Raw genomic sequence first — 19,470 nt, 5'->3', positions numbered from 1 at the left:
TGATTGTTTATGCGAGTGGAGAATGCTTGCAAACACAGTCAACTAGGTATTATTTGCTTCCCCTTTTTCAGTCATGGTTCTCACAAGCTTATGAGGTGTGGCAGGGGCAATGAGGAAGCTGTGGTTACTTTCTTATTGAAGTTTACACACAAACCCACATATGCTTAATCATTCCAAGATCTGTGATATGGTATTTTATTAATCTGTAATGTTAAGGAAGAGGTACATTGCTCTGCTCTACTGTTCTGTGATGTGTGAGCAGTTCACAAATGAATGAAATTTTAGGTGGAGAAAATAATAATAATAGATAGTCTGAATGAATGGTTGGTTGTGAATGTTTAATTGTCCATGTTATGTCTTGCTGCTGTTGACTGCATGTGGTGCACATAGAGGCTCCATTCAGTTCTTGTTGAGTTCTCATTTAAGCCACAGCTGGTTAAGCTTAATGGCATGTAATATGAGTTCAGATTTGATGGGTTATGCAGTGATGTTGTTGTTGGTTTTGAACATAGTTAGTCCTACTTTTACGTTCTTTGACTGTTTGGAAGTCTGATGTTTTCACATCATCGACCTGTTGATCAGGTTTGATCATTCTTGACAGTGGACATCACAAGGCAAAGCCTGAGTTGTCGCCTCTACACGCACATCACTATAGTCTCTCCGAACTGACATGGACATGATGAAGTAGCACATTGTGACATTTGTCTATGAGAAACAGAAAATCCTCCCTCACTCTTCCGCTCCCTTTACTGCAAACTGTAAAGTTGTTATGCTGTTTTCTGACTCCCAGTTAATCCCTGCTGTGAGACTTTAACAACAGAGTTTTGTTGTTGTGGCCCAGATGAACTTTTGGTCGGTCCAAGCAGCAGCACAACCCTACTAGAAGTTGTAACTTATAACAGTATTTCTTAACTTACTTTACGAATGACAAACTGAGTTAAAATATAATTCTGCGATATAAGTGTGCGTAAAACTCTTTATTGTCACAAATAGTCAGTTCTAGTCACAAGTGCACTTTTAACCGGCAGCTACTCACTATCAGCCTGATCTCATGTCGGAAATGCAGCTGAGGATCAGAGAATGTGAACAGACTCCCTGCAAAGTTGTTTCTGTGAAGAAATTCAATTCACTTAAACCGTCAGAAGTATCATTATGTCTTTATAAAAAAGTGGAACACACACAGTTAAAGATAATGAATGCTGACGTACTTTATACCCTTTAAATCTTAAGGAAGCAGGTGCATTTGAATGGAAATAGTGATACTGATGTAGCATGACAAATTCAAAATAAATGCACATTTTAAAGATAATGATATCGTTCAATGTTTTTACATCGCATTGACGACTGAATTTGATCATTGAATCAATCCAGCTACACTCCTGTACAGGTGCTGCACAGAATACTTAAGAACAGGGTTTTAAATATCAAGTGCATCTGCACCAAAGTGTACCTTGTGAGCTGTATGAAGCTGTTTAATATGCCCTTTCCATTCCATGAAATTGTAGTGTACATCCATCTGTGTTGGTAGTGCCAAGAGGCTGTTTGCCACCATACACTCACAATTATTGATAGTCACTGTCTACATACTTGATTGTGATGAACAGGTCTGTTTAGTGAGACTAACAATCTGTGTGCTCTACTGGTGGCTGTTGGGAGTGATGCACTTACAGGGTCTGATAGTAATTATGTAGATTCTACTTTTGGCAGTGCTATACAGCTATAGCCCTCTGCAGCTGTTGTGTGGAGAGTATCCGGAGCCATTGATGGCCACTCTCTGGATATGTGTTTTTTGTTTGTGCTCTTCTTTGCAGTTCAGTCAAGTGTTGCTGTGGTTTTTGTGAGACTTCGTGATGCTGTGGTCACGGCCATTAGCCTTGTGTGTTTGTTGCTCTGAAAATGAGTTTAATGAGATGAAAGTGCTTATTGTTTGCACATGTGCAGCCCAGGCCACAGAATGGTTTACACTGGTTTTCTAGTGGCCATCCTTTTTATCCTTTATATCGACTTTCTTGAAGCCAAAATAGGTATGAGATAAAAATGAAGATAATCCATATTACATAACTGAGAACAATATTTATTTTCTTTCTTCCTTATATAAATGACAATGGAGACAGAATAAAGTGTATTGCGATCAGTAATTAGTAGTTTCATTACAGATATTACCTTCATGTACCATCTGATAGTGGAGGCAGGTTAAAGCTTATATTAAGAAGTTCTGCGTGTTGGGCTTTAGTAATTCATTAGATGATGAGCAGTGCTTCACTTACAAAAGCCTTCCTGTGTACAAGTAGCCATCAGTGACCCATATCAACCTGTCTGTGTCCTGCAGAGCTGTTTGACAGGTCTGGTATCTGTAGCATGAAGGCATCAGAGCTGTGTCACAGCCCTTCTAAGGACATTCTGTCCACTCCCTATTAATGTTGTTGTACTGAAATTGGCTGTGGTTCACGACGGGTGCTTTCGTGAGGGAGTCCTCAATGAACAGGAGTGAATGGAGCTAAATGGCCAAAATAATTATTTACGCCTGCTTCTAGACAAAAATGCCCAAATTTTACTTTTAGATTTTGCAAGTATAGTATCAATTATATATCACTATTGCCCATTTGTTTTTCTTACCTTTACCATAAAGTGTTAGCATTCTGCTAATGTATGCTGATAGGTCAGTTAAAGATTTATGCCTAACAAAGTTACGTTATGGCAGGCTAACTTCAGTAACATAAATTTAGTGCTCGATTGATTTGTGAAACCGAAATGGCAAATGCTGTAAACTGGTGTGCAGTGCTGCAGATACAATACAAATACAAAACAGAAAGGTATTTCACTACAAAAAAGCCCCGAAAATCTAATCTAATGTAACTATATGTATTCTCTCTACCGCCTATATCTAAAACATAATGAAAATTTGTAGGATTTTTTTTTTTACCCCATTAAAGTTACATTTTGGGGCTACAGCTCCATAAGACCCCATTCATTTTGGAGTACCCCTGAGCGTGCTCTACATAAGCAGATGTTCTGAGAGTGGGAGTTCTTCTCTTATTAGAATTTCTTTGACTGTGTCTCTAGAGAGCAGCCAGAGGAGTTACTGTTGCCGGCTGCTAGTAGATGGGAAGTACAGCTAATCCATGCTGTTGTTTGGACTGGGCCAGGAGGGGATGAGAGCAAGGCAGGATGCAGAGAGTGCACAGTCCTCTGTTGACACACACTGCCTTGCTTTGATTAGAACTCATTAATCTGGTTCCCACCACAGAACCAAACACGGACTTCCTCATTATCCGTCCCATTTTCCTCCCCAAACAAAATGTCTGTGATTGCAGAGTTGGGTACCAGGAATAGTTTACATGATTACTCCTCAGGTAGGTTTGCTTTCTCTGAATCGCATTTGTTTGCTCAGAATTAAACCCTTTGTATTGTATCATGAGGATGGCAAGAGTTTGACAATTTACATCATGCGGTCCTGCATCTTTGTTTGTTCTTGTTTGCCTATTAAAATCACTTGTATTCTTGACTCAGTAGTGAAGATGTGCTAAATGGACAGAAAGCCTTTTCTGACCCTGCTGGCATTTGTTTTTTGCCATCAGTGTATTCAGTTGAAACAAAAGAGACTGAATATAACACTTATCTAGATGTTATCTGGTTTCGCTTCAGTGTTTGCACTTTTATGTCATTTCAGGGATGGTCTTTGTCTCTGTAAATCTATTTTTTCTTTGCTGTGGACTGTGTTTTATGGATTATTGTCAAGTAACACTGTGCTGAAAATGGTCTATACCCTGGTGTATAATAGTAATACAGAGCTAATGGCTATATAGGAGGATATATGATGCAAAATGAAGAGTTGTGTCCTTCCTATGAATCACAGGCAATGCAAATGACAGAGCATGCCATGGCACTGAGCTCCACAGCTGGTTTGCGAGCTGTGTCAATAGCTTGAGCATCTGTCATATTTTCTCTCTGTGTTTCCTGCCCCTATCCTCACTCTTCTCCTGGACTTCAGTTCCCTCAATTTTTTTTAACCTCACCTGATGAAAAATCAAAATGTACCCATCATCCAGTAAATGACAAGTAGCATCACTGCTATTTGTGGTTATTCTACATATTTTGTTGCGTCTCAACAGACAGCACAAGATACAAACACGCACACACAGACAGGCAGGAGAGAAGCCGCTTCCTGTTGGTCATCACACAAGGCAATGGTCTTTTTAACTTCATTGTTGCACAAATAGCAGTGCCTTGCTTGTCCAGGAGCACATAAATAGCTTTATGTTACAAATGGATAGGGTTATGGTAAATATCAATTCTGGAGAGAAATGTGCATCTGGTCAATTTGGACTACTTGCACAGAACATTCGTCAAATTCACCTTGTAATTTAGACTGTGAATACAGCACATTGAGACACTACACTTCTGACTGCCATTATTTGTCTTTGAGCTGCAATTTGCTCTGTGCCTGAGGCACATGTGCATGTAGAGACACACACAAATACACTATGCACTTTTTCAGTCTCTTTAAGGTGTGTGCAAACACTATTTGTTGTGGAACTTGAAATATCTCAGGCTGACTGTTTCAAAAGTTGGTAGGAATCATTCATGGTCAAACAGGTTCATCAGGGCAGATGACATTTAGCAGCTGGATGGTGTGACCATAGTGTGCATGTTGTTTTGTTTTGTTTTTTTTGGAGTGCAACAGCACAACAGTAACACAGTAGTAGCACATTATAGTATGAATGAGTAGTAGTAGTTGTAGTAACCTTTTGGCTGATGTAAATTTTATTTTATTTATTACAATGGACAGTTATAACTGTACTAATGGTGTCTAAGTAGGTTCCGATCACCTTCTTAAAATCTTCAATAAAAGGAAACTTAATTATATAATATGTAGCATGAAAATGTCTAAAATGATTAGAGCTTTGTTATATATTTTGTTGAGTTTTGTGCTTACGCTATCCTCAATGTTTCCAACAATGTTGAAACCAGAAAAATTACCAATTTCATTCATGGTAACGGTGTGTTTCAGTCGCTACAACATTGCCAAACATTACTTTGTCTGTGACCATTTTTGCCTGAGACACGTCAGAAAGATTTTCACAGCAAAGGTGGTCATTTAGCAATGGACAAAACAGCAACTCTTATAATCCCGTGCTACCTACCCGACCTTAATCAGTAAGCACTTCTCACAGTAGACTTTTTGACTTGTCACAGCAAGAAAAGCATAAGTATTACTAATAACATTAACAAAGGCTCTATTCAGTACCAGGAAGCCATGTCGGTGTGAGAGTGAGTGTCAGTATTTATTTTAATTACACCTGTCCTGTTTCTTGGCAGTAAACAAAAGCACTGAGCAGATCTAAAATTAGATGTCAGATTCATTCATTCACATTTCCCCTTTAAACCCAAGACATTTGCAAGGTATTGGCACGCTAAACTCTACCTGTCATTCAAGAGATGCTCAGTCAGAGTATGTCGGAATGATAAGTGGTTCACTGGATTGTCATACATGGTCTGGGGTAAATAATGTAGTTGTGTTGCTGAGACTGTTGCTTTCATTAAGTAGAACAGAAGTGGTATGAAAATGTGTTTTGGATTATTACTGAATATCATATTTGGTCCAGTCTTAATTAAGTGGCTGAGAAATGATGGGCCTACAGAGCCTGTTAAACTGCCAAGAGAAATTTAAGTGTGTGTCCCACTTCAACTCTGTGAGGTGACACTTGGGAGAAGAAGCTGAACCTAAAAGCAGAGAGAAGGCTGTGGATCAGTGTTGCATGCGAATGAGGATAGACGTGTCGGGGCATGTGCGTTGTGTGCCGTTTCCATTAAAACCAGTATCACTCTTGTTACCAGTTGGCAGGTGTCTAGTCTAGTCTAGTTCTTTATATTAGATCAAACTGTCATGCGCATCAAGAGCCCACCATATGTAGATCTGATCTCCTTGTGCCTTCCTCTGGTTCCACATTCTTGAGCTTGAACATCTAAAATGGCTAGTTGTTACTTAGTGACCCCTTAAATATCTTGCATTAATTTAAGTATAAGAATGCAGTAGAAGACACTGGATAACTTGATATGCGTGTGTATGAATGAGTGATTTAGAAAGCCTGGAAATGATGGACATTTACTTCTACAGAAGAGCCTGAGAGAATAAACGTTCAGCTGTCAGTCAGTTTTAGTGGGGATTAGTCAGAGCTAGATGGGCTCCCAAAAGAGTAAGATGAATAGAGAGAGAGAGAGACATAAAAATGAACAGGGTAACAGGTGGCAAAGGTTGTGAATATCGCTCAGTCTAAAGACATCAGTACATGCTCACTGCTAGACTGCTAGTTCATATTGGTTACAGGTAAATTAGTTGTATTATTCATTTCTGTTGCTGTTAGTTTGGAACTGTTGGATTTGTCAGGTCTCTCAAAGGAACAACTTTGTGATATTGGCATATGGTATCAAATTTAACAACAAACCTGGAGATGAGTGTAATTTTCTCTAATTGGCCTAATAAAATTAAATAATTAGGCAGTTCAATTAAAATATTCACTTTTTGAGAATTACTTCACATTTAACATTACCGTACAATATCATGAATTGTGTGCACACTGTGTTTTTGTTAAGCAAGGTTGAATTCCTACTGATTCATTCTACCTGTTGAAGCTTTATATAGAGTGGGCACTGAGTCAGACCTCACACTGCTTTTAAAAAATGCAGTAAGCAACTGTAACTACTTGCCAGCAGTGCCAAACAGTTTCCCTGATGCTACCATATATATATATATATATATATATATATATCTCAATTAGAGATGCACCAATTGACTGGCCAGGGACCTAAATTGGCTTGTTTTCAGAGTACTCGGACTGGAGACCGGCCGGTCAGTCTCACGTATGTCCGATTCCAAGCTGTTCAGTTTTATGCATGTGCCGCACATACGCACAGCAACGCAGGGCTGCACGCTAACAAGTTCTTTACCACGAATGAAGAACCGTCACCCAGCTGAACAAGCCCACTTTGAAGGAGCTGGTGACGGGGAAGCGAGGGTGCGGGGAGTGTCAGTTTGTATTTGGACTACAGTTGAAAATTGTGATTTGACAGGGTTGCAACTACAGTGCAGTTATTTTGCTCTCTTTTATTCCAGAGTTTACTAGCAAGTGATTTTTTAAGTATGTAAGGAACAATACAATATGTTCATGTGATCTTTTGCCTGCAGTCATTCCTCTGTACTGCACTCTAACCTGCTGATGCCCTCACAGCCCACTTTGCCTCCTTTAAACTATCACTCATCCTTGGCTTTTTGCAAGCTTAGACAGCGCTTCAAAATCGTTACCGCGGGGGCCTGGAAAAGGCATTTATGCTGTGAGGGAGATATTTGAAATGACAAGTTTAGTCATAGTGATAGTGATGGGCAGTGTCTTCGCATACTGTAGTCAGGATGAACTTGATTGTCCCGGGGTAAATGCCATTGTCAAGTAAGCCTTACTGGGAGAATGCTGATCAGTTGGTTTTAAATCAGTTTGCTTTCCAGCTTCTTGAGGCACTAAATGCAGGTCTGTTTCAAAAAGGAGTGTCTAAGGAAAGTTAGTTAACTAATACTTCAGACATTGGCAGACTGATGCAAACAATAATTTAATTTTTCTACAGCTGTTTGTTTATACCCTATTAAATATTTGAGAAGCTTGGCCTGGTTTAGGTATTGTTTTGGTTTTCTTATCAGAATCCATGTATTTTATTGGCACAGGTATTGAAAAATGCAGAACAATACCAAGGATTAATCCCATGTCTCAAGGCGTTATATCTTTTTTCTTTAGATCAATACATGAAAGCAAGTCTTTATTTATTTTGGAGTGGGAGATGGATAGCTCTGTTCTACTGCAAGTTGCTTCAGGAGCTGTATGTATATGTGTGTGTATATACTGCAACACCTGCCACAGATACTATGTAATTCTGCTTGATTTCATTGTTTTTTTTCCTGACCCACATAAACTCTGGATTAACTACAAGTAGGAAAGTGTGTCCTTAATTAGTTTAATTAGGCTTACGTTTGCAGTCAGTGCCACCTGTATTAACTACCACTGCTTTGATTTGCAGCTATAGTTTACAGTGTGGTCAGTGTGTGTGTCACACATGCTGCCATAACTAGGTAGCAGGATCTGTTTTCAACCTCAGTGTGAGGGGTTTCTGTTTTGACTTGTCCTCTTCTCTGTCATCTTCTTCGTTCCCTTCCGCTTCCCTAAGATCAGTCCAGGTTGAGCTGGCAGATATTTGCTCTACTCTGGATTCTGACAATTCTGCTATTAATACATACACTGAGCTCCTGAGTGGGACAGGCACTCTCTGGCTGACTTGGCCGAAAGATCACATCCTTGGTAAAGGAGTTAGCACTGCGAGCCAGTCCAACAGTTACTCCGTCAGATGTGTTCTCATTTGTTGTAGGTATCTCCACCATATAGATGAAAGTATACAACAACAGTTTAGGGAGGGTCCTTTTCTATTCCAGCATGACTGTGTCTCAGTGCACAAAGCAGACATGGTTGGTGTGGAAGAACTTGACTGGCCGACACAGAACCCTGACCTCAACCCCATCCAATACCTTTGGGATGAACTGGAACAGAGGTTATGAGTCAGGCCTTTTTACCAAACATCAGTACCTGATCTCACAAACGCTTTGCTGCATGAATGGGCAAAAATTTCCACAGAAATACCCCAAAATGTTGTGGAAAGCCATCCCAGAAGAGTGGAAGCTGTTATATAACCAACTTCATATTAATGTGTTTAGAATGAAGTGTAATGTTCAGATGTCACAGTACTTTTGTCTATATAATGCATTTCCACTAGAGTCAGGCCAATTACTTGGTACGCCAATTAATCTGTGCCAGTAGGATGTTTTACAAATTATCAGCAGAACAGAGCTCAGAAAAATCTGAAGGCTGTCATATCATGTTGACAGATTAAAACAATAAGGGAAATCTACCATGACATTAAGTGATTCACATGCCCCCCTGTCAAAAGCCACATGTAGATGTACAACGTGGACGTAACTAAATCTAGCAAAAAAGATTCCCCTCGGAGCATGTGAGCATCCTAGTTGACTTTGACTCCACTGCAGGGTTTGCTCCCGGTGTAAAGAGTGCTTAGGAGCAGGAAATTCCACATTCATGTTTGTTCATCTGTAATTTAATTGTCTAATTCAGTAAAATTGCATCGTTCATATTTGCCTGGGTAGGCACACTGGCTCTGTGAAAGCAAACACATAAAAAAAACAAGATTTCTTCTGCTTTGTGTGGTATTTTCTGTCTTATATCTGTCAAAACGAAGGACAGTAAGGAAGCCTAACAGGACCTCTAACCCAACAGTTGCTGATGTCTGTGCAGTCTCCAACAATCAACTTTTCAAAGGGAATTGCTAACTTGGAGAGAAAACAATAGTGCAAAAAATAAAAACTGCTCTCCGGTAGATTTTTTTTTGTGGTTAGTTTGTTCACGTCCTTGTTTATTTATTAATTACTACAGTTTGATGTTCAGTTTCAGACTTAGATACAAGGTTTGGTTCACTTTCGGCAGCGTTGAATGTTAATTCTTCTCTTAATCACGTACTAAATAAGGACTCAGGGACCTGTTGTACTTTGATGAAGAAAGCAAGATGAAGGAGAGGAGATGAAGAAAGAAAATGATGCTGGCCATAGCTATAACCAAAGAAGATTAACTATTATCACAGTATGGCTCCGCTGTGGAGAAGGGATGGCAGGCAAGTAGGCAAGGAAACGGGGATGATTAGGTGTAATTATTCCTTTCAGTGATCCATGACAAATAAGAGGTGGTGCTGCTGTGTGCAATGAGGCCCATCACTCTGTATCATCACAGGCCACTGGGTAGACCTAACTGGCTGCTTGGCATTCCAACTGACTCACTGGTTGATATGGAGACTAATGCATGTTAATTTACAGCCTGGCTACTTGGGTCCTGCTGTTAATCCAAAGAGGTGGCACGAGAGAGTGAAAACGTTTAGATCAGATCCACTTTAAGATCAGACTGAATCATCTGATTGGTAGAGAAGTCCCCGTTAGCTGCATGATGAGAATGTGATTTTTTGTTATTTTTTTAATTATTTTTTTTAAAACTTTGTTTAATATTGACAGACTGATAAAGCTTACTGAAGATTAAGCTGTCGTAAAGGGCCTTCAAAATATACATTTCGGACATGTTATTTTTGAGAAAAAACAATTTGATCTGCGGATTGAATTTGCTATCAGAACTGTGTTCTGATCGGAAGCTTTTCTGAATAACTCCTAAATGAACCTCTAATCTTTTTTTTCTAACTTAATTTTAGAATACCAGGGCCTTGATAACATTAGTGCTGGTACTAAGAGCAGCTACAGAACAGTCTTTTAAACTATTAATTTTAGTGTTACCCAGTGTTGATGTGACCCAGTTTGTTCAACACGCTCCCCTGTCATTGGTACCGTGACTCATTTCAAGCAGCTTGGTGGTTCATCAGAGAAAAGTGCTTGAATGCAGAGTAGGAAAGGAAATGATGCCAAGAGACAAATCCCACAGTCCCTAATTAAAGCATCATGGCGCTGCTGTAATACAGAGATGAGATGAAGGAGGAGGAGAGGATGTTCAGGAGATTGTACTGCATGTGTGTGTATTGGGGTAATGGGGATTAAGAAAAGTGTGATATGGAGGGTTCCAACACCAAGATGGACGATTTTGAAAGGCAGTGGGGTTAGAAATACAAGCAGTGGAGATATTGGCGTTGATGTTGGAGAGTTTGAATGTGTTGAAGAATGAGAAACAGAAAGAAAGCTGGTGTGAGGGATGGGAGCATGAGGGTGCAGGATGCCAGGACGATAGCTGGTGAAGAAGGCAATGATGAAGACAAGCAAAATGACCTCTGTGGTTGTAAAGAAGACAAAGATATAACAGCAAAAGAGTCGAGTATGATCATAAGTAGGGTTGAGGAGTAGGTGAGGGGGAGGGGAAGTAGAGGAGGATAAAGGAAAAAGGGGCTGGGTTCTCCCCTTCCTGTTTCCTCCAAGAACATTGTTTGTTTGTTGAGGCCAAGATGGGAATTAAGAACATGCTGTTTTCATATGTACAAACTGAATGCTTCAGTTTGTACATCGCTAAGGAACATGGCATTGAATTGTAAAATTATAATTGTTGCCTTACATGCCCGACTTTGCCAAACTGTTTGAGACAATAAGATAATAGACAGATATTGTGTCATTGGGTTGTCATAGGGTTGTCATTGTTATGGTGTGCAAGTGCGTGCTTTTGTGGACAGATTTGCCAGAGGGCCTGACAGAAGCCTGTTTCATTCGCTAATTTGAGACAGGGAGCGTTGCTATAGTAATGAATGCTGCTGCGATTAAGCCAGGTGTGAGATAGTAAGTCTGTGGTCCCTGGGGTCCTCTCCATCCATTCTCTACGCGTTTCCATCTCTTGGCTTAGGTCAAACATGGGCACATATCTGCAAATGCAGACTCACACAAGAGACAAAATCAAACACGCTCATGTAAATCGATAGCATAGATTAATCCTAACAGTCACATAACCCACTTATAACCTCTAAACCGTGAATGAATAAAATATGTTTATAGGATCAAATCAAAAACACTGATGGTTCATGGAAAACTGCTGCAGGATCACAAAGTATATGTCATCTCTTTTGTAACTAAATGCTTCAAGAATGAAGAACTTTGCCAGTCAAGCCCCTGACAAACATTTTCGTAATGTAAATACAGGTATGCGTGGAGCATAGACGCTCACACACACAGTCGGAATAGGTCTTGATAAGTCTACTTTGGGTTCCTTGTTCTTGGACAGGAGACAAACGATATGCTGTTGGGTCAATTAGATGTGCAGAGAACATGTGTTGCATGATCACTCTGCTTGGAGTCATTTTAAAGGCCTACATGATCTCAAGCCATACTGCTAATGCTGTGTTAATTTTCCTAGTACCAAGAGCAGAACCGGTACCAGCAGAGCTTAACAAAAGCACTTTTTTTTTCTTTAATAATTTAGCCCAGGGCCCGTTAAGCACCAGGTTTCAGTACACATGTATCATAGCTCACTTTGCAAAATGGCCTCTGTCAGTGTTATATTTCCATATTATAATATGATCAACAATTATTGATGTATTAACGTAACAAATACTTTATATTGTAGTTTGTCCATCCGGAGATAGTTTTTAAGAGTTAATGCACTGAGTAGTTTCAATCTCTGAAATGGTTCATATTTTCCTGCAAGAGCATATATTGGAAAAGTATATGGTAATTATTGCTTTCAAACTATAAAAGGACAAATTTTCACTGTAAAATGCAATGGAGTATAATGGAAAGTAGCATTAAGTGGGAAAAAAAACAAGTAAAACACAAGTCCTTCCTCAAAATTGTACTTTTTTACAGTACTATTATTTTCCACTGCTGGTTTTTAGTGCTAATTGATAAACATTGGCACACATTAAAATGAGGTGATAAAAAGTACGAGTATGGCAGAGATCATGGTGTCACACATCGGCAGTTTTTGTGTAATTATTCTCACTGGAAGAAGTGGGAGGCAGAAGTTCTGTAGTGCAAATTTGAGAAGCTGGAACCCGGCAGATGATTGCATTTTTTCAGTAACTAATCAGTTATTAAAACATCAAATTTTCTTTCAATTGACTAATCATTGTGGACTTTCAATCGTGTTTCCTTGATATGAGAATACAGTAAATATTGGTTTTGAGGGCTTGGTTAGACAAAACAAGCTATTTGAGTTTGTCTTCTTGGAATCTGGGAAATTGTGACAATACTGTATATAGACCAAACAATTAATCAAGAAAATGTTAGCATATTAACTGCAAGTCATGTTGGTAGGCTTAGAGTAAGAGTTAAGGATTTTAGTCTGTTTCATATTCAGAGCAGAGGAGAAGCCCCCAGCCATCATGCAAATATAAGCTAACATGAGGCAGGAGATGCCTGGGAGAGAACTTCACTTCATTCTGGGGCTCTGACTCTCATCCATATTCAGCAACAGCAGCTCTGCTCATCAACCCCCCCTTGTCTTACCCTCTCACCATCTTTCATTGTCTCAAGTCACTTGCACACACTTGCCCAGCATGCACTGATGCCGTGCACACACATACACTTGGTGTTTTATATTCTCTCACGCCAAAGCGCATCCTCTCCCTCTGATCAGTGACGCGCCGATGTGCTGTCTGCATCGATGCATTCAGGCTGCTCCTGTGTGTGTGCTGTGCTTCTTTTCAACATCTGTTGGTCGTCGTCTCACTGGCAGGATGAAGAGGAGAAATATGCCCTAGTGATACAATTAACATTTGGAATCTCCCAGGAAAAAAAAAAAAAAAAGGTCCCTCATAACTCTCCACCAAAAAAAGGGCTGGCACAGTTACTTTTCACGTGCTTGAAACCTTTTGAGCCTCCTTCAGTCAGTGTGTGGGGTTGTGCTTGTTGATAAAGTAGAGCTGTGAAAGAGCTGTGGCATGTCTGCCAGCCTAACCTTTCTCCCTATGTGTACTTCACACACTAGGCATCACGCACTTATTGTCTTCCAGTATTCATAGTGTTCTTTAGATTTCTCAGTGATGACTTGGTCTGTTCCCCAGATGCTACAATTGGCTAATGGCATCATAAGAAGCAGTAGAAGAATCTGATGATTGTTGAATGAAAATGTAATCGTATTAAAACAAGTTTAATGTTTGGTAATGGTGGTGGTGGTAAAGATTACAATGCTTTTGTTTGAAATTCAGCTCGACTGATGTGCAGTGCCCTCGGGTATCAAGACTACTGTCACACATTAACGATCCCAGCACATTTTTAAGCTGGATTTGCATGTGTGGGTACATTTTTATGATTTGCTGCGGGTTACAGCAGGATCATTAACACACTGAGACATAGGTAGGGATGCAACTATTATTATTTATTATTATAGATTGTTGTCAGTAAATGTAAATAAAAACTTGTGAAAAATTCTCATCACGGTGACTTCTCTAAATTGTTTCCAAACCCAAAGACTCTTCATTTACTGAAAAGGGGGGGGGGGGGGACAGTAAATCCTTACATTTAAAACAGACGTCGATGTTTTTGTTTGAAAAATGACTGAAATGATTAACCGATCATCAAAATAGTTGACAACTAATGTGGCAGCTCTCTGTCAGGAGGACATGTTTGTGTGTGTGGGAGAGGAGGATGCTTTGTGAAACACATCATGATAATGTTTCATCCTGCTGTCTTTTCCAAGGACTACAAGGACTGTTACTGTTGCCTGAATTTCTAGATCCTGGACACTGGACTCTCTATGATGCTTATATAATGGTTGTTTCGAACCACATCGATTTTCCTGGAACAAAAGCCTCTTTTATGCTGAAGACTACATTTCCTCTGTGACATTTTTAACCATTGATTTCTCTAAATAGAATCAGACCATGCTCTGGTAATTTCTTTGCCAACACAATTTCGAGTATAATTTTGTAGTTTGAATCCCTTCTTTGATAGTTTCAAGTAGAGGTTCAAAAATGTCAGACAACTGTGGTATTTTGATGTGCAGACAGGGTGCAGACCCCCCTTGGAAAGCCGAGGCGTACTTGATGAAGCTTCAGACAAGCCAGTAGAGGAAAGCAGCGTGTGGTAATGGCTCTGGAGTGTGAGGACAATCAGTCACTAACAAGGGCTTTATAACTACAGAGCAACACAAGATTCAAACCCTCTATCAATCAGGCAGGAGGAAGAAAATGTCACTTTTAAACACCGGCCCTGCATTTGACGCAGAACAGTGAGCATGCTTTCTACTCACATTTGACCCATTCATACCAGACTGCTGTAAGTGAGCCCTGTCTCCAATTTAGGTAGCATCAGCTTGTGTAATGGAATAAGAGGAGCCCACCAGTACCTGAAGCCATTGCAGCTGTCTTTGGTATGCATACAGACATGCTGCCTCTGCTCTCATTGTTTTCTGTAGACTAATGAAATTGGTCCAAAAGAGAAGTTCGGTCCCTGTTTAGTTCCTCTCACTCACCCACTCATGTTCTCTCTTTCTGTGTCTCTCACACTTTTTTTTTTTTTTTAACTTGTCGGGTTGTAGGTTACATAAAATATTATTTTTCTGTTTTAAACAGACTTTACTGGGATTTATTTGGTCGAAATTGTTTGGTAATGAACTGCTGTTCAGAGCATAAAAACTGGGTAGTGGTTGAATATCTTTGGAATTTAAAATGTTACAAAATGGATGAATTCTGAAGACGTCAACTTAGGTTTTGGGCAATGATCGATTGATGGATTGAAAAGACCATCAGCAGATTAATTTATGAGTAACTGAAAGTGCAAAAGGCGTATCTTGAAGAGTTTGTTGGTAAAACAGAGATACAATTAACTAATGAATCTTCAGAATTTGCATATTGAGAAGAGGTGTCACAATTCTCCAAATCTACAGTTTGGTTTGATTTTCAATTTAAACATTTTTTTTCAGCCCTCATGGCTATGTCACTGTTGCACCTGGATTTTTAGGTTAGCAATAGGCAATAATCTAAAATAATACACCCCTCTGGGATTCAGTGCTAAACAACAAAGATAGAAATGTAGTCTTTTACAAACTGTGGTTTCTTAAAACTATCCCAAATAAACCCTCTTCCAAAACCAATTATTCTGCGATCTCTGAAAAAGAACTCTGATCTCTTGCACATGGGGCAAGTGTCTGGAAGTATAGCTGCAGGCTTCAGGTAAGCTACCTGTGTTGTGTTTGACGTGTTCTTTTCCTTTGGACGTGTGCTATAAACATGCAAGTAGGTGTGGGTGGAGAGAAAACAATATTATGAAAATCAGGTCCTGCTGATTTTCTCTGATTGAAATTTAAAGCTCATTTCAATCAATGCTGAGCAATATATACTATATATGTAACAGCATATGTGATGCAGGAAAGCAGACAGCAGTCTCCTACATGTAGTGTAGATGCGGAGCTGCAGTAGTTCTGTATGTGACAGATGGAGATCTTAAGCAGATCTACAGCTGTCACCCAGCGTGTTCTCTCCACTTTATCTGCCTGACAATGACACTACCATTTAAATTGATGTGATGAGAGCATGTGTGTGTGAGAGTAAGGGACTGATAGTGTGTGTGAGTGCTCTTCTGGTTGACAGCTCTGTACATGTTAGTGACAGCCTCCAGAATTGCTGTCAGTTTCTGTGACTCAATTGTGTGTGTGTATGTTTTGCATGCAGCAATCTTACTGCGGTGAATTTGATATTAAGATTGATTGAAAATGGTTGTCTGATGTGATGGGCAAAACTAAATTGCATACCTGAACTGAGAGTTTTATCTGTTGTCTTTTATCACACACCTTAAATTCATTACCCGTATGGAAACTGGGTGTCAGTAAACATCTGAGAATTTAAATTGTTATCAGCAGATGTCTTCCTAACATGTAACTTTAAAACAAAAGGTTCCAAGGTCCTCAGCATTACATTAATCTACGAGCCTGGCTGTTTTTCTCTAAGTTCAACTTTGTTGGTAATGAGTTGTTTCCAGATAAAAACTGGTCTCCTCCAAGGCTGTATTTTGATCTGGCATTTAGTTATGCGTCTTGTTTGATCCACCACACAGCATAAGGAGCGGCGTTGCATTCCTTGCTGCTTTTTCCTGTTCCTGTACCCTTGTTTTCTATTTTTGCCAGAATTGCGTATATCCTATTGGGAATACACTGTTTTGTGGGAGTGTCCATACAGAGTAAATAACTAGAAAATCACTCAGTTTTCCCAATTTATTTATTGTGGCAGACCATATTTCCAGGTTTAAACAATGAACACATTAATCATAATCAGAACTTAGTAATACAAACTTAGTAGAAAGTCGTTAACATGCAATGTAGGTTCACAGAGTCTATAGTAATGATGTGAGAATATCCAAGTCTTCATTCTTTCATTCCGTGCGTGACTGTGAAGACAACATAAATGGAATATTCTGTAACTATTATGATTGAAATTTGCCACATGTACCAATCTGGTTTCAGCATCTATTAAATTTGTCTTTGGTGATCCATATATTGCTGCGTTAAATTAAGGGTTTGAATGCCAACTTTTGCTGTACAGCTGAAATGATTACCTGATTAATCTCGTAGTTGACTGACGGTGAAATTGAGATTAATTTGAAAATTGATTAACAATTTGAGTCATTTCCATCTCCTCATATGTGAGGATTTGACTTTGATTTTAATATTATTAATATCTTTGGGTTTGGACTGTTATAATGAGTTTTTTTTTCACAATTTTGCACTTTAAAGTCAAAATGACTCATATTAATCCTTCATAAAAATAACTGCCTTCTGCAGCCATAATTACTCAAGTAATAATTTTCTTGTCCTTCTAGCCTCTGATGACTGAAGTGACAGATTGGCTCAATGCTCCATGGTGAAGCAGATTCTACCTGATTTTTGTGCTTGCATGTATTTAAATGTATATAATGCTCCATAGAACTAGTAAGGTCAGAAGTTTTTGACACATTACCCTACATTTTTCTTGTTACATAACCCCCTGTTGCTACTATGCAATTTTTCTTTAGACAGTGCTGTGTAACCCCCTCTCTGTGGTGAACACACTCAGTGTAAAGTGAAAGCAAACTTGTATTTGCTGCTAGGCTGGATATCAGTGATTGTGACAGTTGGAGGCCTGAAAGAAAAGAGAGACTACCCACAGAGGAGGATTGTAATAAAGTCCAGAGTGTACAGGAGCACATTAGTTGCTCTGCTATGACCTAGATCCTTTGTAGGTATTGATTTCTTTTTAGCCAGACTGCCAGGCATCTTGTGCAGAGCAACATCAAAAACACGGTTGAGAGTGGGAGATGAAAAATGTACTCTCCAGAGTCATTTTTTTACATTTCTTACATTAGCTACATTTAACACTTTATGACATATTCAAACTTTATGAAATATCCAGACTCAAGCTGGAACAGCAGAAATGGTTAGAGGTAGGAAATTTAAATGCATCTTTAGCAGACTAGCAACAACAAATAACATGTCATGATATTTGGCATTGATGGCACATGGCATTGATGGATGGTTTATGTCTTAGCCTATCAACTTGTCCCTCAGATCAGTCTTGTGTCAATTTGGCTGAAATGCATCATTCCACTGCTTGGCTTTCAGGCTAAGCTTGCCATGTCTGAACAGTATGAGGGGAAAATAAAGAAATTATTTCACATCCATACTGGCAGCCTTGAGCATCAATAAAGTATACAGAATTTATCTGAAAGACAGTCCTGATAAATTGATCTTGCCATATTTTCAGCAACAGTTTGACTTGCAGGGACAATTAAGTGTTGTGGCAGTGTCAACTATAGCTTGATTAACTTATCTGAAAAACAATTCTTTTTCAAGTATACATATTTCTTTCTCCTGATTACTGTCTATGTTTGTTTCAGTGCAGGTTTCTTAAAAATGTTACCTCTGTTTACGCTGCTCTCGAGAGATGCATCTGCCTTGCTTATTGTATTTTCAAGTACTGATTCCAAAACCTAAACTCATCCGCCTTTGCTTTCCACAATCTAAAAAAGAAAAAAAAAATCCTCCTGACCGCAGCTAAGAAATTGTATTTGGTGTGGATCTACTTAATAAGGTCAGTCTTGGCACCGATACCTGTCCAGGGCTTCAGCTGAATATTAATTTTTGCTTAGGAATGTTGCTAATTGAGTGATATGACTTGAAAATGTCTGAATGGCAGTCATGATAAGAGCTAGTTGAATTCTTTAAATGGAGGACAGGTACTTCAGTGTTTCCTGTCTTATATCCTTTAGAATAGGTCACACTGGACTATCCTTAAATAGAAAAGAGATAATAGGGTCCCACACTTGCAACAGCAACATTTAAAGTAACGCATCATTTGGCGGGTAAAAGCAGACCCTCTTTAATAACATCGAATATAATTACATAGGGTAAGTGCAGTTGGATTCATTTAGTACTGTAATTTTCTTTATCTGAATCCTTATGAATACTCCCAAAAATACTTCCCATCTTTCTTTGATGTTTTCCATCAAGGTCAAAGTTTTTAGGAAAAAGCATATGATGTAAAGTTTTTTTGACTATTCAGCCACAGCCCCATGTTGTCACTGATAGTGCCACTGAAGGTAACCCTGTTATTAGCCCACATTTCTCACACATTTTCACATCTTTCAAAGTTGCATTCTTGGTAGGGAAGACACTGCTATCTTTAGACAGTAACCCGATAATCGCTTCTATTATACTCTTTATTTGATAAAGTTCTACTTAGAGCTATGTTAAAGGGCTGCTCTGAATTTTTAGCACAAACATTATAGCACTCACATGAAATTGTCAGACTCACTATGGGCAAAACCAGAAATATTGCTCTTTTTTTATTCCATGTACATATGCAGGCTATTGGACATGCATTCCACCAGTCATTTTATCATCCTGTACTCAAGCAGCTTTTTGGTCCATTAACATGCTTACAAAAATGAAAGGTTTGGTCTGGTTGACTAATACCTAT

At 39.1% G+C, this 19,470-nt stretch overlaps 1 protein-coding gene across 7 annotated transcripts in view; it reads left to right on the top strand.

The window, feature by feature from the left end:
- snrka (SNF related kinase a) overlaps window positions 1-19,470 on the top strand; it is a 45,024-nt gene that overhangs the window by 2,678 nt on the left and 22,876 nt on the right. The gene's annotated exons all lie outside the window — the stretch shown is intronic.

Source organism: Scatophagus argus, chromosome 9, assembly GCF_020382885.2.
Source record: "Scatophagus argus isolate fScaArg1 chromosome 9, fScaArg1.pri, whole genome shotgun sequence".
Lineage (NCBI taxonomy): Eukaryota > Metazoa > Chordata > Actinopteri > Scatophagidae > Scatophagus > Scatophagus argus.
The sequence above is the reverse complement of the archived record's forward strand: the minus strand, read 5'-3'. Positions and strand labels throughout refer to the sequence as shown.